Genomic DNA, 24,682 nt, shown 5'->3' on the forward strand with positions numbered 1-24,682 from the left:
ACTCTGGTTGATGCATCGTCAAATGTCACTACAAGGTTAGTGGTGTGTAAAAGTTGCCTTTGGCACGCTATTCCAATATCGCTAATAACTTTTTAACTGGCGATGCCGAACTTAGTCGTTCATGTGAAAATATCTTAGCATTAGTACGCCACTGGAATTAAAAAGCTGTTTGTCTTTTAACCCTGCGGAAGACTGCCTACATAATCAATTGTTACTACTCTTGTAAGGCAGTTCCACATTTTGCACTAAAATCATGGTTGCTTAATGCTAACCAGTTATTTCAATGGACGTATTAAGATCACGATGTTCTCAAAGTTATGATATTGGGAGTTGATGTATGTAGGTAATATTTGTTCCAAAATAGAAATTTTAATCAAAAAGAGAACAGCTGCAGCATTATGGTGTATATTGTTATGCAGCATTTTGTTAATTCAACCATAGGGTTTGTGACTTAGTGTTTCTACTGAAATGTAAACTATGCAGAATATCAAAATGTCTGCTTGTCTTTTTGTATCTCACATCCAAAATAATGTAAATTAATGTGAATTGTTGCTGTCACACTAATGCTGTGTTTTACTGTCTGAACGCTTAGAAGGTGTAACAAGTCTGCTAAAAAGACCACATTAGCAACAACTGGCAGTAACTGTGTGAATTGGAGGATTTTACTTTTACTGTAAATTTCTGCAATTTTTAAGTTGGGTCCACTAGCAATCGAGGCTCATCCACAGATGTTCTTCCCATATCTCCTAATGTAGTAAATGAACCCATTATTTTTGGCAAGTACAAGAATATGTCTTCACCTGCCATTACCATTTACAGTAAATGCAGGTATCCTATTTCCACCATTGTATCTGAATTTTTTGATATTCTATCTGTGTTTATGCCTATGCACTAATTTCTACATTTTTATTCGTTAATCAATGTGTGGATTGGTTTCCTTAACATCCCACAGTTATTCTGATTCTCCCATCCAGCCACAGTACTTACATAGTGTTTGTGGAGCATTTGTTCTTCGTCTACCAAATACATATCCAGAGCAAAACCTGAGAAACGCAATGTCACCTGTCAAAGTCAAGCTGAAATCCACGGAACATTGTGAAAGTGGAGCATGTTCCTATTTCAATTAGCACTTTGTAGGCAGCTGTATCACCTTTAGCTATGTTATGCTTACTAGTTCTTAGAAAATGTACCTGCATAACTACCTAACAACGAAAATGTATGTAACAGATGGAATATACATGATAACTGGCTGAGGTAGGAGACTACCCTCAGCGAGTAGCACCTGTACTTAATGGACAGAATAATATAGCGCTGTGCTTGGATACGGTATTTGGACTGGACTGTACTACGCATTAGCAGGTTGTTATGTGTAGTGCTGTACCCAAATGCGATGACTGGATTGTACAGTGTTTAACAGGGTGCCTTGAGAGAGGGTCTCACAGACATGCAGTCTGTATGGTCGAGGATGTAGTGTCCATACTTTACACCTCGATGGATCAATGCTATATACAAAGCTGCGACAGCTGTAGTTGATCAGTATTATCATTAATAAAGAAAATAGATTTGACTGTCATCGATATGAGGTTCTCATGAAACTAGATTTTAAGACAAACAATAAGCGTAAAGTCGTTTTTAAGATAGACAGACTGAACACGTGTCCTAAAATGTGCTACTTTACATTGGAACACACTCCATCTCCACCACAATTCTAGCATTTCAGTGTGTACAAGGAAGGTCGTAGACAGCTGGTACTGCGCTGATGAAAGGTTTCTTTGGTGAGTGAAGATTTGGAAGAAGAAGATTAAATGTTGCTGCAAACACTTTACAGGTACTCTGGGGAAATCTAAGCCACAGTTGGATGCTGAAGAAGTCAAGCCACACCTTGTAAGGTAACAAATAACAGTACGAATAGTCTTGCACAATAAACCTTAATAATTATTTCATATATAATTACACAGAATACTGAAGAAATAGCCAGATACCGGTATGGAATAAGAACTAATGGAAATTGACCACACGTTCGGGAACTGACACAAAACCGATGGATGTAAAGATGTTTACTACATTAGTACGTATATAAGCGCTCTGTATATACCCCTTTCTGTTAGGATTTGCTTAAGAAATGGATGGCTATACTGTATCACCATGTGGTGGCCTGGACATTGTGAGTCTTGTTGTTTCACAGGTCTTAAGGAAAAAGTATCGTAAACTGTTACTGTCCCTATGAAAATTGTTATTCTACAGATCTTAGGAAGAAGTGATAGTGTACAGAATAGGCTTCAACTTATCCGTCTTAAATACATTCCTACTTTAAGTACAGTTCATATGGAACTCTTGAAATATAAATGATCGACTTCAAAAACTCAGAACTAGGTCATTTGGCGACAACGGATGCCACCAAGGGAAATTGTAAACTATTTCTCGAAAAAGATGAGGAAATCGCGAATGTGCAGTCATGGTTTACCAATGATTTTAAACACAGTATACGGATAAAGTCTTGATACAAATGTGGGATACGGTTATCTGCATTTACGGTCAATGCTATTAGAGTGTCATCATATTGTGGTGTACTACACCAACGGCAAGTTCCTTGGTTCATGGGGAAAGATGACTAGGTTAACTTGGTGCAAAAGGTACCTCTCGCATGCTATTACCATATTGCAAGGCCTATTTTAACGTATGATACTGAACTGTGTAGTACAAGTGAAAATGTGTTCATAGTAGCAATCTACAGGGGATAAAATATTGTGTTCAAACCCCAAAGAAGACTGCCTACTTAGTCGAGTGGTGTTACTTGCAGACTCTTGTAAAACAACATTTTCACAAAAATCACTGCTCCCTATGGTTGGTTAGATTTTTCGAAGGAGATGTTCTATTAAGAGCTGAGCTATTTTGGTATTATGTGACTTCATATAGGATACATGTGTGATATATCAGCTTAACAAAAATATAGCTATGTCGTTTGGACATACATTATTATGCAGTAGTAGTGCGATGTGGCAGCACGGTTTGAGGCCCCACCCGCCGGAGGTTAGAGTCCTCCATCGAGCATGTGTGTGTGTGTGCTGTTCTTAACATAAGTTACTTTAAGTAATGTGTAAGTCTAGGGACCGATGACCTCAGCAGTGTGGTTCCTTAGGAATTCACATACATTTGAACATCTTTTATTTGCAGTATTTTGCTAACTCTATCACAGGATCAGTGACTGTGTGATTCTAGTGCAGTGTTAGCTATAAGATTAAGTCTACTTATTTCTTGTGTTTCTCATGCCTGTATTACTGATTGACATCAACTGAAAGTCTCTCTGCTTTATAGGTACAGCTGTTGTTCACGTACGAGCAGGTGATTAGTAGAGTGTGTTCATAGGATATGAAAATAGAAGAACAGGAGGGGAAAATTAGAGCCGTTCAGGCTGAATTAGATAGAGCTAGGGAGGTACTAATTAAGTTAACAGGGGAACAAGGGTGAAGAGAAGTGGGAAGTGGTAGCAGGGAACAGGGACCACAGAAAGAGGACAGTATATGTCAGTTGCATTGTTGGTGGCACAAAAAACAAATTTGCCCTGCTGCCACAGTTAATTAACAAAGAGCCTCATGTAGATGTAGCTGTAGCTGATGCACAGCAAAAGTCAGTTAGGAAGTCTGTTGCTTCAGGAAATGTAGGAAGTAGGAAGAAAATTCGGCTGTTAGCTAGCAGTCATGGAAGAGGTGTGGGCCTACTTCTGAAGTGAAAATTAGGTGACAGCTACCAGGTCACAAACTTTATCAAGCCTAGTGCATCTCTCAGTTAAGTGATAGAGGGCATAGGATCTTTGTGTAAAGGTTCCACCAAGGAGGATCATGTTGTAATTGTGGGTGGAGCAGGGAACAGTATTCATATGGACTGGGGCTGCAGTACTGAGAGTGACCTTGAAAAAATAACATCAGCAACATGCCATACTAATGTTGAGTTTGTGCCTGTTTTCAGGTGGTATGATCGACCCCAGTTGAAAAGCTCAGTGAAAAGGGTCAATATGGAGTTGGATCGACTGCTTCAGGCTGTTGTTGGGTCCGGGATTGGTTTGGTTCTTGTTGACACTATTGGTAGGTGGAGCTTTACGTCTCATGGCCTGCATCTAAATAGAATAACGACGGATATGCTGGCTAATTTGACAGCAAATTGTTTAAGGAGGGACACTGCTACTCGTCGTAATATTTCTTTTTTAGCTTAAGCTCATTATCTACACTTTCAATACTGAAACAAGATGTATCTGAAAATGTTAAGCATAATACATATGAAGAGAAAATAAAAGTAACAGTAAATTTACTGCCTAAAAAATCTGAGGATTATAAAACAAATTTAATGTATTTCAGATCTGTTTAGATGAGGTAAGCATAATACATATGATGACAAAATAAAAGTAACTGTAAATTTACTGCCTAAAAATTTGACGATTAAAAAACAAATTTAATGTATTTCAGATCTGTTTAGATGAGCTACACACTACTAATCCTGTTGATATTACTTGTATTTCTGAACATCATTTAGGCAGTGAAATTGAAATGCTTATAATGGAAGAGTATACCTTATCTTCAAAGTATTGTAGAAAGGGGATGGAGAAAGGAGCTGCCACTTACATTAGAAAGGGTTACAAGTATAGAAAATTTGGCATTCTTAAATACTGTAGTGATCAGCACTTTGAAGCATGTGCCACGCAAGTAGAAACACACAAAAGAAATATAACTGTAGTCACAATATACAGAGATCCAACTGGTAATTTCCAGCTATTCACTAAACAGCTCGATGCTGTATTAAATTGCTTAACTTCTAAAAATAATGAACTTGTACTAAGTGGAGACTTTAATTTATGTGTTTTGGAGGATAGTCACTCAAGATACATACTAGAGCCTCTTACCACTTCTTACAATCTCATTCCCTTAGTACAGTTTCCAACCAGGGTTATGGGCACCAGCGGCACTGTTATTGATAATATTTTTATAGATACTACCACACTAGCACATCATAGTATAAATCCAATATTTAATGGCCTTTTAGATCATGAAGCCCAGTTGCTTAAATGTAATATAGTGTGGTCTGATTCAACTAATAACAGGAAGTGGAAACCTAAACAAATAATTAACGAAAATAGCAACATTGAAGGTACAAAAAACTGTTTGAGGAATACAGACTGGAAAGACATATGTAATTCATGAGGGATAACTAAAAAATATAATTATTTTTCTAATATGGTGATAGGTTACATTGAGAACTGCTGCCCTTAGAAAGTAATCAAAGCAAATGGATGAAATGTTTCGAAACATTGGATTACAAATGGGATAAAAATATCTTGCAAAATAAAAAGAAGGCTGTACTTAATGTCAAGGGAAATAGATGACTGCAGGGTTAAATCACATTACAAATTATAATATAAAATAAACATAACCTCAAATTGTCTTATTTTCAAGAAAAAATAAATGCCTCTAATAAGAAGATAAAAACTATATGGGAGATAGTAAAAAGTGAAACAGGAAAATCTGATCAGGCAAATGAGGAAATTATGTTAAATGTAAATAATGAGTTGATTAGAGATACCTCTAAAATTGGAGACACTGTCGACAACATTTTCCTATCAGTAACAGACAAATTAGGTTTGCATAGTACCTTAAAAAGCAGCTTAAAATATTTAAAAAATGTATTTCCATAGAAGTTTGACCAAATTCAGCTATATCCTACCTCACCAAAAGAGATTTTTAATATTATTGGCACTCTTTAAAACAAATGGTTAAGTGGTTGTGATGAAATCAGCGGTACCATAATTAAATGTTTCTACTCAGAACTTTGTGAGATACTGAGTTACTTATGCAATGAATCACTCCACAGTGTTGCTTTCCCAGATAGGCTTAAATATGCAATTCTCAAACCATTCCACAGAAAAGGAGACACATCGCAATATTTTCAAAAGTGTTTGAAAGGGTTATGTACAATAGATTTTATAAACACTTAGTACAGAAAAACATTCTCATTCAAAATCAGTTTGGATTTCAGAAGGGATTATCAACTGATCAAGCTATATTCACTTTTACAGAAGCTATACTAGAATCAAAAACTCATAAGTTATTACCACTTGGAATATTATGTGATCTGGCTGAAGCTTTTGATTATGCTAAGCATGATTTCCTCACTCAAAAGTTAAAATATTGTGGGATAACAGGAGTAGCTAGCTCATTGTTCTCATTCTGTCAGTTTAATACAAAACAATGTGTGTCTGTATCATTCTTACCACACAACAATAGTCATTCAAAATATGAAACCATTATACAAGGGTTGCCCCAGGGCTCTATTTTAGATCCTTTGTTGTTCCTATTATATGTTAATGACCTTCCATTTGCAGTGTCACATAATGTAAATGTTCTCGTATAGAAATAGAATAGTACAAGATAAGACTTTTGATGACAAATACTTGAATCTGTATGAGTTGCATCGACGTATGTAACTTAGAAATTGCATATGAGTCGTTAGTGCTATTTTTCTTAGAAAAATAAATCAGCATCACATTCTTTTCCAAACGTGGTCATCCTTTTGTACGCAATGGAATGTGTGGCAGGGCTGCCATACTCTGTAAATAATAATGTGTGAAATGCCTGACATCGATTCTTGTAAGGAAGAGGCATTATAAACTACCATTCCTCCCTTAAATGTGCTATATAAGCTAGAACATGTATGTGTGACTCACAATTCCACACACCACTCGGTTAGTAAATGGCACAATTCACTATTCATTCTGTTTTGTCAGTCTATGTTTCCCTTTTGGGATCACAGTCTTCAAGAACTCTGCGAATTGATTGTGGCTCTTTCAGTACATATTCCTTTCTTCAGCATTTATCATATATATCTTGAAGCTTCATAAGAGTAACTTAAACACATTATGTGTTCTTAACACCACTCTCTAAATTATTGGTTAGGAATGGAGACTAACAGTATGTGTACATGTCGGATGCAGGCTGCTTATTACCACAGAGACATTGTAAAGTACCCTTCCTCCTTTACATGTGCTATATAAGCTAGAAAATGTTTGTATGACTCACAGTTACACACATCACACGTTTAGTAAATGGGACAATTCGCTATTCATTCTATGTTGTCAGTCTATGTTTCCCATATGGGATCACAGTCATCATGAACATCGCTAGGTGATGGTATTTATCCATGAGTTTCGTTAATGCAGGCAGTACATTATCAGTTATCACAATAAACACCTGATATTCAAAATGTTCTCTATCTGTTAGATTTTCTACAACTTCATTGAGTCTAGTTGACCCTCTAAAATGGTTGTACTTTGTATCTCACTTGTGTTGTCTTGAAGGTTGTTGCTCATATTCTTCACTGCTGGTCAGGGATTTGGCTTTTGCCTCAATTTCTGAAAATTTGGAACTCGTTGCTTGGATATATTCATGTAAGGATTTCTAAAGCGCATATCCGATGCTCAGATCTTGACCAGACGACTGCAGCGAAACGTTAGTCGCTGGCACTCGTTCTAGGATTGTGTTTCATGCGACACACATTATTCCCGTTTCCAGCTTACACATTTTCAAAATCGGCCCGTAAGCCTGATTGTGGTGCTCTGCTTTGTGATGCATATTAGTCGATATGTCATTCAAAACTTGTTTGATGGTATGAAAACCAAATAAAATACCTTTGTAGAATCAGTTCTGGCCAACCACCTAGTGTTCGATAACCTTTTCTAAATCGAAATTTTAGTACTGTCATTTCTCAGGCCCCATCGATACGTAGAAGCAGAAAAAAATTCTAGAGGCTTTCAAGGAAATCGATGAAAATGGATTCTTCTGTACAAAATTCTACAGCCTTCTTGGCGACCAAATGTAGCAAAAGTGAAAAACAGGTTACATATTCAGTGTAGTTATTTATATCTGTAATTCGTGCTTCTAAGCCAGTGTACGTGCCACTAATGTTAGTGGCATTGTAATAGCTTTGCCCATGACAATCTTTGATGTTATTGCCATTCTCTGTCAAAAAAGATAGTAAGCTTTGGGAGTGATTCTCAGCAGTATGACCTTCCATATCCAAAAACTACACAAATCTTTTCACTGGTCAGGGTGGTAGGACGTAGTGCACTACTAGAGTCAATTGATCTACGTGGATATATCAGGAGTAGATTCCAATGAACTGAATAGTATTTGAATCTCTTAATTTCGCAAATAATGTGATCCGGTATGGCCGATGCTATTACATGGATAAATTTCTCGCACATTGTTTTTGACAAGTAAGACGTATGTCCCCTTCCTTTATTTGCATGAATACGTATATGTTGGGCCAGAAACACATCAAATTTGGCTAGTAATTCAGATAACCCTAAATAAATGCCTTTGTCGGGTGAACCAACAATTTCAACACTACATCGAAATGCTAGCCCTCGTTCAGCTAAAAAACTTATAGTTGCAACAATTCTTTTTAAGAGTATTCACAAATGCTTTTGTTCACTCCAAGTTTGGCTTACGAGTTGAGAATCGACACGTGCATCGTTGTTTTTTTAGAACTAACAGGGAAATTATCGGTTTTCTATGAGAAACCGCTTTCTTCTTATCCCTTCAGCAAAATTTTTACATTCATGCAGTCATCTAGTCCGTCTTTCGTAAACAGAGGCGAGCAATAAGAACCTGACACTCTGCAAACAAACCAGAACAGTGGCCCTTTGCTTTCTGAATAGCACAACCCATCTCTCTCGTAAGTTTTATTCGTTAGTTTATGTTTGTATGTGAAAAACGACCTGCTACAGAATCTTGGCTTATTTTCCTTCTCATATTTTTTCTTTGAAGGCAAAAACCTACTGTTCAGTTGCTGATTTTCGCTACTTCCTTTCGTAATCTATTAAGCGCTATCAAAGTTGTGTGGCCACTTACATATATCGTTAGAATACATTTTACTTTCACTTTGTGTTCCACTTGTACAAGATGCAGTAACATCAGAATCCTGTAACACTCTCAGGACTTTTCATTGTCTTTAAGACAAGGGCTCTGGGCCGATAGGAATTTCTATGCATTTCATTTCAGTTTGGCTTGGAGACGATATGGCTGAACTGGGAAGACTTACCGTCTCCTCAGCTGCTTTATCACTTGCGGAAAACGTAACTACATCGGAAAAAGTTGCATATTATGATGAATCTTCTGTAGTATAACTATCATTCTTACGATCAACTACAGATTTTACATTTTGTACTTCATTTTGTGCATATTCGGCAAAATATATCTGAACATTAAAGAACTCAGACAGTTTACGTGTTTTGGATGTAACAGCATGTGTCTCCTCTCCTTATCATCTCTTGCTTTACGCCTTGCACTTCCCGAAGTGTGGTGGCGTCCAGTATCTCTCTGTCTGCTGCTCATTGTGATTACATCGATCTGTGTAGAAGGGATAATAAATTACAAAATAAAATGGAACACCACTATTTAATCGGACTGTGTAACGCATAAGTGTCATAAATAATTTAGGCCCGTTTTGTATTGAAGCTAGTGCCAGTTGACCGCGCTAAATCTAAGCTATATACTAAAGAGTTTTTGACCTACAGAGCTTTTGCGAATGATACATGCCGTGTAAGCGGAAGCTAGAGTAAGCTCACTAGCACTATACCAGGGTGGGATGAAACCGACAGTCGCCTTCTAAGAGTTTAGACTACCACAGCTTTCCGCCTATCGAGATCTATTGAATCTCTGCCCATAAAAGTTATGCAGGAAGAAGATGAAAACGATTTTAAGAGTGAGCTCTCAGATGTTATTACACGTCAGTTCAGTATCAGAGAATGAGTGAGGAGTGCTGCGGGCTGGGTCAGCGAGTGAATCGAGAGCACACAGGAGCAGTGAGAGGGTAGCGGAGTGAGGAATTATGAGTAGTAGCGTGTAGATAGCAGACGGTGGCTGCGGTGAACTGCATCAATCGTGACTCAGTTCTTTACAGGTCATTGTATCCGAAACGAGCTGCCAAGCACTGGCACTCTACAGAGGATCGTCTATGAGATTAAAGCGTTGGATGACCTGTACATCGAACATTGTACAATCCATGTACATCAAACAATGGAAAATCCAAGACGGAATGCAATAATACAATGAAAAAGGCAGTTGCTTCTCACCATATAGCAGAGGTGCTGAGTCGCAGATAGACACAATATAAAGACTGTCACACAATCAGTTTTTGGCCAACAAAGCCTTTGTCAAAACTGGGCAACATACACACACACATACTCACGCAACCGCAACTCACACACACGTATACACAGTCTGTGACAGCTGGAGCCTTTCAGCGATTCAGCACCTCTGCTACATGGTCAATATTATATATTTATATGGAAAGTAATCTATACCATTGTGATTAGGTTAGCATGTTGAGGGCACAGTGTTGCAACAGCCTGCCCTGACGTTACTGCAGAGACACTAACAATTCAAACACCTATTGCTCCGTTTTCCTGCGTCAGCAATCACTCAGTCGAGAGGAATTAGTTCAGTTGTGTATCGGTCACCTCTAGAGAGATACACATGACGTAGGCCTGCAGCTAACTGCGCTGAACCTATCTATAGCCACGGTTTTCCAGTGACAACAAACCGACTGCCAGCATTGCACCTTATAAAGCACCAATTCATCAACTGCTCTTGCGAACAAGACCAATTTAAAGACTTAAAAGCAAATATTTCACTAACTGTACAATTAGGTAAGAGGCATGGGAAACTATACTAAACAGATATTTTCTAGGCCAAAGGAACTTAAATAGCAGCTTGTCTTTTTGTGCTTCCATTCACCTGTTTGTGCAGGAAACTCAGCTGGATGTGGCTATGGTGGGAAAGATTGTTGTGCCACAAGAGTTCGGAAGTTATAAATACTAAAAATATATCTTTGTTTATTGGCGCGATTTGGTTTACAGTGTGAAATTACAGGAAAGACGGACCACCACCGATAACAGTCTCGCAAACAACTGACATGGGTGGAGAAAGTTAAAAGATATTCGAATGGAGCTGTGATAATTCCGGGTTGAGTGTTAAACAGTAGCGAGAGAGAGATGTAGCCGGCGTCTGTGCGGGTAGCAAAATCAAAATTGGACGGCCAGACAGATGTAAAATCGAAGAGGCAGACTCTAGTTACAAGAGCGCCATGACAAGTGCTCTGTAGGACTCGCTAATCACAAAAGAGTAACACGAGACGAGCGCCTCTCAGTGGCCGGACGTGGGAGGCTGTCCATGCCACCTGATTGGTTATCGAAGGAATGTTGGTCCCCACTGTGACTTGGTGATGCACCTGTACTGCCTTAGACCTTTGACTATGAAATAAAAATTGGTGGACTTGCACGTGTGCTAGAATGGAATAACTAAATGTGGAATATAAACTCCCAACGACGAATGAAAAATTAATATAGTTGTTAGAATATTGAGGTCCACTTCCAGACTGATAATTGGCGTTGTACAGATGTATTTTCGATTTCTTATGGATTCAAAGTAACTTGCATTAGAATATTTTCAAGCCTGTCCCACTTATACTGACCAACAGGAGTGACATGCAAATCAGTATATATTGGGACGGTAAGGTATGGGGAGTCGTATCATGTCTCCATGTGTTATATCCACGTACTGCAGAAACTAATGGACTGTGGCCTGTTTTGTACCGCACCTATTAACTCGCGCATCTTCTCCTCCGTACTCTGCCATAGAAAGAACGCCGCCAACAAACTGCACAGAGCACTGTGAAACAAGACAAGCAAGGCCTAAAATACCACCCAGGTCGCTCCCAGCTGGTGATAAATGATGGTGAGTCAGTTGAACACTATTTGTACTGAAGTCGTATCTGTCATATGAAGTTAGATTTCCCCACTATCTTCACTGAAGCTTTGACGTAATCTTAATTTCCTATTATATACATAAAAATAAATGGGCCATGACATTATTCTGAACAGGAAAAAACCAATGTAACTATCTCAACAGTATACAATATCTCATCTATGTTGTGTAGTATGAAAGCGAAGCCTGCCCTATATACACTGAAGGAGGATCTGCAGGGAATTGACGCATGGTGCAGGGAATGGCAATTGAATCTCACTGCAGTCAAGTCTATTGTGCTGCGAATACATAGAAAGATAGATCCCTTATCATTTAGCTACAAAATAGCAGGTCGGCAACTGGAAGCAGTTAATTCCATAAATTATCTGGGAGTACGCATTAGGAGTGATTTAAAATGGAATGATCGTATAAAGTTGATCGTCGGTAAAGCAGATGCCAGACTGAGATTCATTGGAAGAATCCTAAGGAAATGCAATCCGAAATCAAAGGAAGTAGGTTACAGTACGCTTGTTCGGCCACTGCTTGAATACTGCTCAGCAGTGTGGGATCCGTACCAGATAGGGTTGATAGAAGAGATAGAGAAGATCCAACGGAGAGCAGCGCGCTTCGTTACAGGATCATTTAGTAATCGCGAAAGCGTTACGGAGATGATAGGTAAACTCCAGTGGAAGACTCTGCAGGAGAGACGATCAGTAGCTCGGTACGGGCTTTTGTTAAAGTTTCGAGAACATACCTTCACCGAAGAGTCAAGCAGTATATTGCTCCCTTCTACGTATGTCTCGCGAAGAGACCATGAGGATAAAATCAGAGAGATTAGAGCCCACACAGAAGCATAAAGACAATCCTTCTTTCCACGAACAATACGAGACTGGAATAGAAGGGAGAAACGATAGAGGTACTCAGGGTACCCTCCGCCACACACCGTCAGGTGGCTTGACGAGTATGGATGTAGATGTAGGTGTAGAAGTTAAGTACATGAGTTTTGCTTGAGTGGTGTTCTCACGAATTGGCACAATGAATATGTGTGACAGCCGGTTAGAGGAGTCACACACCTCCATGTTACTCTTGCTTCCGATGCAATATATTGCAGGTTTTGAGAAATCATATAACCTCTCAAAGTGAATGGGAATGAGACAAAACCATGTTTTATGTTAGTATAAAAAGTTGCAAACTTTATGTACCACTTTAGGATATATAGCCCTTATACCTTTGTCGTAAAATCTGAACAAGTGTTACTCTATCTTTATTATTTTGATTTTGTTTCTACCACTCAAACCCCTTAAAAGTCTTTGGCTGCAAGAATTCTGTTTCTGTAGCGCCTTTATCTACATTTTTTACCATTTTTTCAGACATCACGGCACGCCAGGGCCTGGAGAAAAGTCTGAAGAAGGCCAGAACGTCGAGTTGGAACATTTTGCTGGAGTGAAGTGGTGCGGTTGTTTGGGAAAAATGAAGTCTGTGTTCTTCGTACGGAATATGTTTCGATCATTTGTGTCCAATAGGTAAATAATATTCTATTACTGTGCTTATGCTGGTAATTACATGTAAATGAAATTCAAACTTGGCTGTCCAATACAAGTAGCTGTAATTAGAAACACCATTGGAAGGGGAGACAATGAGGCTGTTAATGCGCGTATGTATTCCATAATGTGTGTACCTTAGCACTTTCCATTCGTATCATAGTATTTAGATGCCTACAGGTAAAGTGTAACATTTTGAAAATTGTAGACAAAGAATGATATATGTAAGTGAAGTGCAATTAGTAGGTACAGGCCAATGGCTGGGCTACAGAAGCATGCACCAATCACTATCCTAAGGAGACCTTGCTAACTACAATTGTAGCTGTCAAATGTCTTGGCATCAAATCGGATTGGACTTTAATCTCCATCCTCGGAGTATTAATAGTGAAGATGAGTGACTGTAATTAACAATGTTCTGACCAACCATATTCAAGACATGCACAAATAATGCTTTTGTTCTGTGCGAAATACTTTCTGTGCTCCCAGATGGACTAATTCGAAGCTTTCTGCTTTTAAAAGGCAGTTGTAAGGGTCAGAATTTATGTTCTCACTTATAATGAGCACAGGATACATTCTGTTCAGAATTACAGGATTTCTCTGTCAGTAATACCTGTGAGGCAATGGATAAGTCATGTGCCCTATCGATGCTAGTCCAATAATACTGGGAGTGGTTTTGCTGGGTTTTGAAGAAAGTTGGGGGAAACAGTGAGATATATAAACAGTAATGTGCTCTGTGAGATGTGATAGGAAGTAGTAGGTTAAAGAGGCTTCTGACACAGTTTGTTTCTGCGTGTTGCTACATTCAGATGTAAGCATACAGTCATGGACAAATCTATTCTTATATTAATCGATGTACGATGCTCCAAGGGTTGATTTAAAGCAACTATTTTAATACCTCCTTCTGGGAAGCACTGTATACCTCCCTCTCCCTCTCTTTCTCCCCTCTGTGGGAAATCTCAAACTCACATCCCCCTGACGATGCAAGCACAGATTTGATATCTAATTAATTGAATAATTAATTAAATTTCTCAATTTATTAAACGTCTGGGAAAAACCCCAGCCATACTACCACCTTTATCTGTTCCCAACCTGGCTGGATATTAGTCTCAGTCTGTACTGGAGAAGAAGGGTCTCATGACACGAAACTCAACTCAGTGACAATAACATATGAAGCAAATTCTGTATTTAATCAGGTAGTGGGAGACAGGGCTCCACGGCATGGGTGGAACTCTCGTCTGCTCCAATTCCAATGATATAACAATCATATGAACTGAGGATTGGAATAAAGTGTGGTATATTAGCTGTCATTCTGAGTGATCTGTGCATACGACTTTCACTATGAGGTAGGACGATGGGACCAAAAGACAAACATTTTGGTTAATGGTTGCTACTGGAAAACATGGAAATTAATGTTTCTGTCATTTGCAACATTAATTACACTGGAAATGTTACACTCCATAGTGATAGGAGTCTAAATGTGATTACACCTATTACATTACCGTACTGCAATAATATTATGGTAGTTAAAATCTGTGATCCAGATTATCGTGAAGATCGGGTAGAGAAGGGACAATCTGTAATGTTAGAGAAGGAGATGTGTAGCTCATATAACAGTTACATTCATGGTAAATTCTCCAAGGTTGTTGGTGTAGGACATGGTGTCAAGGTGAAGCTACCGTGTGCCCTTCAGTATGACAGCAAGACAAACACTGGATAAAATCTACAAGGAGGCACTGGAAAACATTTCGAAGAAATATAAATATATTGTGGCTATACCATACAAAGTGGAATTAGCTGACGTTAAAATGCATGTTACAATGAAATAGTTATCTGCCACATAGAAGCAGCTACTTGTCGACGACTATTGCCTTATAGGATTTGATATAATGCCAGATTTTGCAGAGAGTTTTAATAAGTTGGAGATCTGCGATCACTGTACAAAGTGTCCATACGTTTGACTACTTGACTATGAGAAACTCTTACGTCCTCATTGTATAATCAACATGGTCTTACCACATTAGAGGCTACAGTGAACACTACAGAATGGATTGTGCGTTTGAACAAATGCAGAATTGTTTAAGTTTTTAAAATCTAACAAAGAGTATTTACAATGTGGTCAAATGTACCCTTTGCTAATCTCATCCAACTGGTGTCAGCCTAACTAATAACTTACAGAACAGCTATTGTGTGGTGTTTCACACCGTTCTGTTGTCTACTTGGCCATTAAGAATAACAGGAAATTGACTGGTGTGCTTGTTATTCTACTGAGCTCTCCAGACCGAGTAAAGCTTATAAGCTACACTTTAAATGCATACAATTTTAATTATCTACCTGTGAACTGCTTGGAGTTTCTTAACACTGACTCCATAAAATACAACGTAAGTATTACACACAAGTAGAATAATGAAGTAGAAGAAACATATCTCTCTCAAGACAGATAGTTGTTCCCGACAATATTGTTAGTTACAGATATGTTTGAATTGGTACTAGTTCATGCAAATATTGTTATACCACCTGTGTTAAGAAAAGGAATCAATGTGTAAAACAGACTAAACCATTCCCAACGAAACAAATCAACTTTTAGGTGCAGTTAATGTATTAAGTTTACCATAAACAGACCTGGAAATAGAAGAGCTTGAAGCCCAAAACTGAAACAAATACTACGAGTAGTTGGCGAAGAAAACTGTCACTAACGAGGTGTATAAACTACTACTGGAAAAATAAGGTCTTCAGATGTACAGGCAAACCATACATATAACTTCAATCACAGAATATGGAAAGTCTGAACACAAGTGGAGAATATAAGACATCAGCGTTTACAGTAAATAGCGATGGTAAATGGCAATGCATTGGAGCACAGGCTGGAAATACCAGCATTGGTATTGTTTAGTACATGAAAAGATACATGAAAAATCTCTTTATAGAACTCCATTCGTATCATGAGCTGCTAAAATGATAGTTACATCACACCAAATACATTGGTCTTAAACGTAAAGTTGTGTATGGGAATTCCACAAGAATTAGCAGCAGCAGTGGTGACAGTGTACACGCAAGAAGTCATGGTGTGTTATAACCATAGTATTATGCAGGAGGTAAGGGGGAAAATTAGAATCCCCAAGTACTTGCAGCCAGAAGAACTGCAAGGTGGAACAGAACTAACTGTTAAAGCCATAAAGGAGACAGTTTATAAGAATAAACTAGGTACGTAATACAATTGGAGGACACCTTCTTTGTAGTTGTCAAATTACTGGTTGGAGAATGAAGTATATGCTACAAATGTGGACTTTAATGCTAAAGTTAAAAATTAAGTTGGTTGTTACTAAAACTACACCAAACAAAAATAAGGAAAGAGACGATCATCCTAATAAAGTCTCCTTTTTACAGTGATCTATGTGCGTGCATTTTTGATAGGGGGTGTAGGAGGGAGGATGAGCTTGAAAAGTAGTTCAAACAAGACAGTCAAATGCAGAGTAACCTTCGCTTCCTGCCTCCATCCTTTTGTACAAGAATTTTTGTTTTCAAGTGCGCTCCCCTGGTAATGTTCTTGATGACGTCTCGTATTTACAATGGTCTCTGTGTAGCTTTGGGACTGGGGGCATAGGAATGGGGATGACGTTGAAAAGTAGTTGAAACAAGTTAGTCAAATGTACAAGGTATACATAAAGTCCGGAAACACTTTCAATTATCTAGTGCACAAGAACTAAACATTGTACAGATGCCGTACATATTGCATTTTGAAGAAAAACTCTGAAAGCTTTCCTTGGATGGCAGCAACAAGTGCTGCAGCATGCTGTACAGGATTTGATCAGCACCTGGCGCAGTATCATGAGCCACAGACAGCGCCGAATCCAGTTCCCACATTGTGAAGGGGCAGTTGTAGGGTTCAGAATTTGGAGACCGGAAGTCCAAGTGATCCCTCTCGATAGCAGTGCGGTAGCGGCAGAAATCTGGATCACAGTTCATAGTGGCAGTAGATTCGGCAAAATACGTGGCCAGTGTCTGGGCAATATCTCTCGGCGCCGTGAGTAGACTACCCTGATGCAGCAATGCCGTGACAGGTAGTTGGCTGCGTTTCCCGGAGATCCTCCTGATGGCTTCCCACACTTTTGTAGAACTAGTAGAGCGGGAGATGGAGTTCAAGAACGATTGCCATGACCGTCGTTTGCTCTCTTTAATCACTCGCCGCGCCTTGGCCCTTACCACCCGAAAGGCCGCAAGATTGTCAGCTGAGGGACGGCACTTGAAGCGGCGCAGAGCTGCACGGCGGGCTCGGATGGCTGAGCGGCACTCAGTGGTCCACCAAGGGACAAGGCGCCTCTTGGGATGACTTGAGGACCGTGGGATCGACAATTCAGCAGCATGGGAGATCACGGCTGTAACATGGTCGACCCATTCGTGGACGCTGGCACGGTGTTCCAAAACAGCTAAATCGCTGAAAAGTGTCCAGTCAGCTCTGCAGAGGTTCCACCTGGGTGGCACTGGTAATGCTACAGTCTCATCCAGGAGGCGAATCCAAAGGGGGAAGTGGTCACTAGAATGGAGGTCAGCGGCAACCTCCCACAGAGCAGAATCCGCGAGTGCTGGAGAGCAAAAGGAAAGGTCAATAGCTGACGACGACCCAGAAGCAGTACAGAAATGAGTGGGAGCACCAGAGTTGAGGATGCACAGTTCTTCGGATACCATGAGGCTTTCCAGAATGCGACCCCTGGGGCAAGTAGTCGTAGAGCCCCATAAGACATTATGAGCATTGAATTCCCCCAGAAGGAGAAATGGGCGGGGGAGTTGGGTAATAAGGTCTGTGAGAGCCTCAGAGTCTATGGCGTCCTGAGGTGGTAAGTAAACGGAACAGATTGTGAGCCTCTGCCCCACAAGAAGGTCAACTGCAACTGCTTGCAAGTCCGTAACGAGAGGGAGCTCAGATGAGTGGTGCATGTCATGGACAAAAACCGCAACACCACCCTTTGCCCTTTCCCCCATCAGATTATCTTTTCGATACACGGTATAGCCCCGTAAAGAAGGAGCATCAGTGGCCCGGAAATGTGTCTCTTGGAGACATAAGCACAAGGGGCGCTCTCGTACAAGGAGTTGTAATTCGGCCACATGCGTTCTGAACCCATTCAGGTTCCACTGTAATATGGGAGCCAGTGATCAGGGTGGCTGAATTTTCACCCTGCCCCTGTGCTTTGGAGGAGAGCCCGTACTGGCCGGAGATTTATTCCTGGGGCGAGAAGATCGCCCCCGGTCGACATCAATGTCCATCAGCTCCGATGGCGACCCAAGGGAGATGTCAGATAGTACGATGGCCTCGTCATCGGACCGACCCTGACTTGTCTCCTCAGGTGGCAAAACCTTCACCTTCAGCGTCTTTGTCTTGGGAGGCTTAGAGTGCAGAGCCTTGTCAACAGTTGTAGCTTTACTCGCCTGGGCAGAAGGAGACATATGGGGAGAGGCAGGAAGTACATCAATGTCAGCAACCACAGCCTTGTCCGACGTTGCAGGGAGAGCCACAGGTCGCAAAACAACCGCAGCAGCACAAGTGCACTGGTAAACGCAAGTATTAGTGCTAACACTAGCAACCTCCGTTTGCGTAGCAACAGTGGCCATTTGTACCGGTTTTTTCAGAGCGGAAGCGAAGGATGTTGTAAACACAGGAGGTTGCATGGCCTCACCATAAGGGATACGCTTAGATGTTTTAATCTCCTGTATCTTCCGTTCTTCAAGATAGATGGGGCAGACCTGGCTCCAGACAGGGTGACTCCCAGAGCAATTCACGCACTTCACAGGCGATGAACAATCGGCTCCGTCATGGGCAGGCTGACCAAATTTACCACAAGTGGCCATCCCATTGCACCCCAAAGTAGTATGCCCAAAGCGCTGACATTTAAAACAGCGCATTGGGTTGGGGAAATATGGCCGTACTGGCAAACGTAAGAACCCTGCTTAACATGCTCTGGGATATCGGGTTGGTAATTAAGGGTCGCCCTCTTTGCCATCGCCATTAACAGTACCACGTCCACTATCCGGAGTCCTGCCCAGTGCCCCTTGTTTCTGGACTATTTTGCTGTTTTCTGTTCTTCCTCCAGTCTTGTCACTGCTAGTCGGCAGCTGCAGCTTACGATAAAGCGATTAGAGGCATGGACTGCGAAGACGGATTTTACCTTTTCTGCAGACAAATGTGTGTGTGTTCATTTTAATCGTTCTCGACGTGCTTTTACCTCCCCTGAATTGCGTCTGAGGGGCACCATTCTTCCTTTTAGAGACACTGTGAGGTTCCTGGGCCTCACTTTTGATTCCAAGTTGTCGTGGTTGCCGCACCTTAAAGACCTCAAGGTGCGGGCCCTGAAGGCGCTGAATATTTTGAAGTGTTTGAGCCATCGGTCCTGGGGAGCAGATCGGGCGCGTCTGCTGCAGTTTTATAGGGCTTTCGTCCGGTCGCGTCTTGACTATGGATGCACTGTGTATGGGTCAGCGAGGCCTTCGTATCTGAAGATTCTTGACGCAGTACACCATGAGGGTATCAGGCTGGCCACTGGTGCCTTCCGTACCAGTCCCATCCCCAGCCTGTGTGCTGAGGCAGGGGAACCGCCGCTCGCCATCCGGCGGAAACTCCTCATGGTGCGACGGGTGTGTCAATTCCTTGCCTGTCCTACCTCCCCTGCGTACCCTACTGTTGCCCGACCCCCTATGGAACGTCTCTTTTCCAGTCGTCCAAGGGCAACGAGACCATTTGGGATTCGTGCCAAGCATTTGCTTGAGTCCCTTGGTGTGGAGCGTGTGGCACCCCAACTCCAGGGTTTTACCCGCCTGCCTCCCTGGTTGCTCCAGAGGCCCAGCGTCCTTTTAGACTTGTCAGAGTACCGGAGGAGCTGCACTCCTGCGTTTGTTTTTACCTCCTTATTTTACGATATTTTAAACCAGCATCCTGACCATGTACCAGTATTTACGGATGGCTCTAAACAGGGGGACTCTGTAGGTTGTGCTGTGGTTTTCCCTGATCGAGTCATCAAATTACGGCTTCCTGCAGCGTTTACCATCTTTGATGCCGAATTGTTTGCGATCTTGCGGGCATTGGAGCAGATGAGATGTGTTCCCAGTCTTAAGTTTCTCATCTGTTCTGACTCTCTGAGTGCCCTTCAGACCATGCAACACTTGTACCCAGCGGATACGGTCGTCCAGAACACCCATGATGCCCTACTCCACCTGCAACGGCAGGGGAAGGAGGTTTCTTTCTGCTGGGTGCCGGGGCACGTGGGTATTAGGGGAAACGAACTGGCGGATGTGGCTGCCAAAGATGCATGTTCCCTCCCTCACGTTGTTGAATGTGCCGTCCCCCTCCATGCTGTTACCTCCCTTTTGCGTTCTCGTGTTATGCGTCAATGGGAAGAGGAGTGGCTGGCAGTCGGTGAAAATAAGCTGCGTCTGGTCAAGGCCACCACGCGGCCATGGCGTACATCCTACCAGTCATGCAGGCGGGGTGAGGTTCTCCTCACCCGCCTCCGCATCGGGCACAGTCCCTTAACGCACGGTTTTTTACTCCGGCGGGGGGACCCCCCAATCTGTAGTGTTTGTGGCGACCTGATAACTGTGCGCCACATTTTACTTGACTGTCCTTTATTCTCTGACCAGAGGGCGGTGGTTTCCTTGCCACCGGATTTGCCCTCTATTTTGCAAGACGACGCAACGACTGTGGTTAAGGTCTTACGGTTTTGTGTCCTGTCCAATTTGTTGCCTCGGATTTTAGGGAGAGGATTTTAATGTGCTGCTGGGTGACTGGTTCACCCAGGTTTTAGGTAAGAGGTCCGCCAGTCACGATTACCTACTTGTTTCCCTTCAATTTCTGTTCTCTTTTCCTTGTGTTTCCTTTCCTTTTTAGTGCGTTTCTTCTCCTCTTGTTTTGCCTCTGTATGTGAGGATTTGTAACTGCGTCAGGTCTGTGTCTTTTAGCCGTTCTCCTTGTTCGCTGTCCGTCTTCGTCTCTTCTCCGCATGTGTTCCTGTTTCTATGCGTTTGGGCGCTGATGACCACGCTGTTTAGCGCCCGAAAACCTCAACCCACACACACACACACATCTGAAAGCTTTTTTATAAAGATTCGATTTGCGAACCATGAGTGACCCAGCAGACGTCAATACGGTAATGAAATTCTCTGCTATAGCCATCCCAGCACGGCACCGTCGACTGTGTCAGTCAGTTCTCATGGTTTCATAGACAATTTCTCTTGCAGGATATTCCACAACGTCATTGGAGCCACTTCCAGTTCACAGGATGCACGGCGCACCGATTTCCTTGGACTTCTTATGAATGTCTCTCACACACGCTCCACATTCACTTCACTCACACTGGGACGTCTGCTTTTCTTTGCAGGGCACAAGCAAGCCATCGTAAATAATTTGTTGTGCCAGTGGTAAATGGCTTTCCTTGTTGGTGGCTTCTTACTGTACTTGGTTCTAAACATCCGTTAACCAGATGTAGCACGTTGGTTGTTGTCGAACTCCAACACAGACAAAGATCGCTCCACACCTGAACTCGCCATGATTGTGACAAGAGTTTTAAAGCTTGCGCAAACTACCAAACTACACTGTGGTGGTATACACGAGAACAAAAGAACTTTTAGAGTTTCTCATCAAAATTACATATCTTACAATATCTGGTCTTGTGCAATAAACAATTTAATATGATCCCAGACTTTATGTACACCCTGTATAGTAACATTCGCTTCTTACCGACATGAGAGAGTTGACGCATGTGCGGTCTCCAATCCTGCACCAGCCAACGGCAGCTGGCTGCCATGCTCTGAGAACAGTTTCCCTGTGGTGAGCTGTTAGGCACCCAACATGGATATACTCTGCGTGTGCTCAGTGCAGCGAAAAGGTGCCCTGCATATGCGATATGCATTTGTGATAGTTATGCATGGAATGCAGGTACGGACAGATTATCACCATAGGGACAGCCACTGTAAATGACTGGCAGCGCTAGCTGGCAGGTGCTAGCAAACTTCCATGGTGTGCTTTTGCTCAGGTCCAGTGCACTGGAAACTGACATATGTGCATGTGACCCAACGTAGTGGTTAATGTACTGCTCTCCGTTCCATTCCTTGATGCCTGTAGTTATTACATCATGGGAAGCGTGAGCAAATGTGAGCAAGTCGATGGAGACCTCATTGCACAATCGAAGGTGTCAAGACACACAGTTTGAGGTTTTCAAGCCTCCTCAGGAAATTATGTATCTACTGGCTAATGCTCAGTTTGCAAAGTTATTCAAATCCCTTCACTTTCATCCTAATTCTGCCATCTTTCACAGTTGTGTTAGTTTGAACGTCAGTTGACCTGGTTCTGTGTTAGTTTCCTTACAACATGAAGCACTTTTCATATACATTAGAAGTGGGGGTTACTATACTTTCAACCACCTACTCTCAACTACTTTTCTAGATCAGCCATCTCCTATACTCTCACACAATAGGCATGCATATATATGATTCTAAATAGGAGATTTTCTTAGGATGTTTGACTGGGTGGAGGATACAAAAACAGATACTTTCGTACAAGAACTTTTATTAATTTTTGCAAATACATTTAGAGAGGAAAAAACATTCTTTATATGTGTTTGGTGCGATTTTAATTATATTCAGCATAATTTTTAATTTATAATTTAAGTCTGCATCTGAATGTTATTTTTAACTGTCCCAACAGTAGTTTGACTATTAAAAAGAAGGTATGTTCTCGAATTTTAATACATATCTCGATTTTTCCTGTAAACTATCTCCTTTACTGCGTCAACAGTTAGATCCGTTCCCTCTTGCATGTCTCCTAGCAAAGAGCTCTCGGAGAATGGAATTTCTGCATTATTCCCTCATGGATGTACACTTGATGTCGTTATGGGTGTGCACTGCAATCCCTTCTGCTGCACATTATTGTGGAATTTCCGTATAGAAGTTCAAGTTTATAGCTTTTGCAAACGAGTTACATCTAAATGTTGTTATTATGTTTGTTTTAAGCTCTGCAGATGGTTATATTATTGCTTGTTGCTCCGTAAGCAGACCAACACAATTAAATACAATGATGGCATTAGGACCAGTACTTCAAACATATGGACATTTACCAGTGATATTGTGGAGAACAATGATCTGACTTGAGAGAAATACGTTTTTTCTGCTTTATTGTGGTACTTTTGTATAATACTTATATTGTCTTTGTCGGAGTCAGTGTTACGAATCTCCACATAACTTAAAGGCAGTTAATTAAAAATATATGTAAACAGAACATAACTTAAAAGCTGTTCTTGTTCTTGAGAGTCCAGTCGACTTAACCTGCATACCAGTCAATTTTCGAATATTCTTACTGTCCCAGTTGACAAACTGCAGAGCTTTGTTAAACACAATATAGGAGGTGCTTTGTAAGTTGTTAATTACCTGACACCACATGAATGTGATCTGCACAGAGTACAGTGTAACACATTGTAAATGCTGCTTGTTTGAGTTTAAAACACTTAAAGATTTTGGAGCAGGGTCAATCACATGTAGTTGCATGTCTGGACACATTTGAAAATCTATAACGTTGTTACCTATGCCTTTGTTCACATCTCGCCTTATGATGTGACGTATAAATTTGTCATATATCTTTACTCCACAATATGTGGTCATTTGTGGTAGTTAGTTTATCCCACCTGCCTAATCGTTCTCCACAATTACATTGCTGTTTCCCTGGTGGTCGCTTTCCCTGTAGAAATCGTTTCTGGTTTTATGTAGCCGCACATCTCGATTGTATTAATAACTCCGGCAATGTCTTCCATAATTTCGAAATCCATAAGGTAATAGTCATCGACAAGTAGCTGCTGCAATTTTCCATGCAGCTACTCAATTACAATATCGATTTTAATGTCAGCTAATTCCACTTCCTATGGCATAACCTCAGGATTTTTAGATTTCTGGGAAAAGTTTTCCGTAGCCTCCTAGCCGATTTTGTCCAGTGTTTCTCATGTTGTAACATTGTCGTTCCAGTACAGGAGAAATGATAGCTTTGTACTGACACAATCCGTTGCAGCAACGAATTTAGAGAATTTACTACATATATAATAGTCAATGGCAGACATAGAGCAAAATTGAGAAAGAAAACGAAGAATTTTTTTTGTTGGATATAGGGTCCGCCAGTTATGCAAAACACCGCTTTTTCAAGTTCCCAAACATGTTTCAGAACCCGTGTAGCATTATCAGTGGGTTTCTGCTTTATTCAATACGTAACCGGAACATTTTTTCAAAAAATTACAAAATATTCCCGTAATTTTATAATCATTTAGCAAAAATGTACACATTACAAATTAAGTAAAGCACGAGCTCACTGATGCTGACACAGAG

Source organism: Schistocerca piceifrons, chromosome 6 (genome assembly GCF_021461385.2).
Source record: "Schistocerca piceifrons isolate TAMUIC-IGC-003096 chromosome 6, iqSchPice1.1, whole genome shotgun sequence".
Classification (NCBI taxonomy): Eukaryota; Metazoa; Arthropoda; class Insecta; order Orthoptera; family Acrididae; genus Schistocerca; species Schistocerca piceifrons.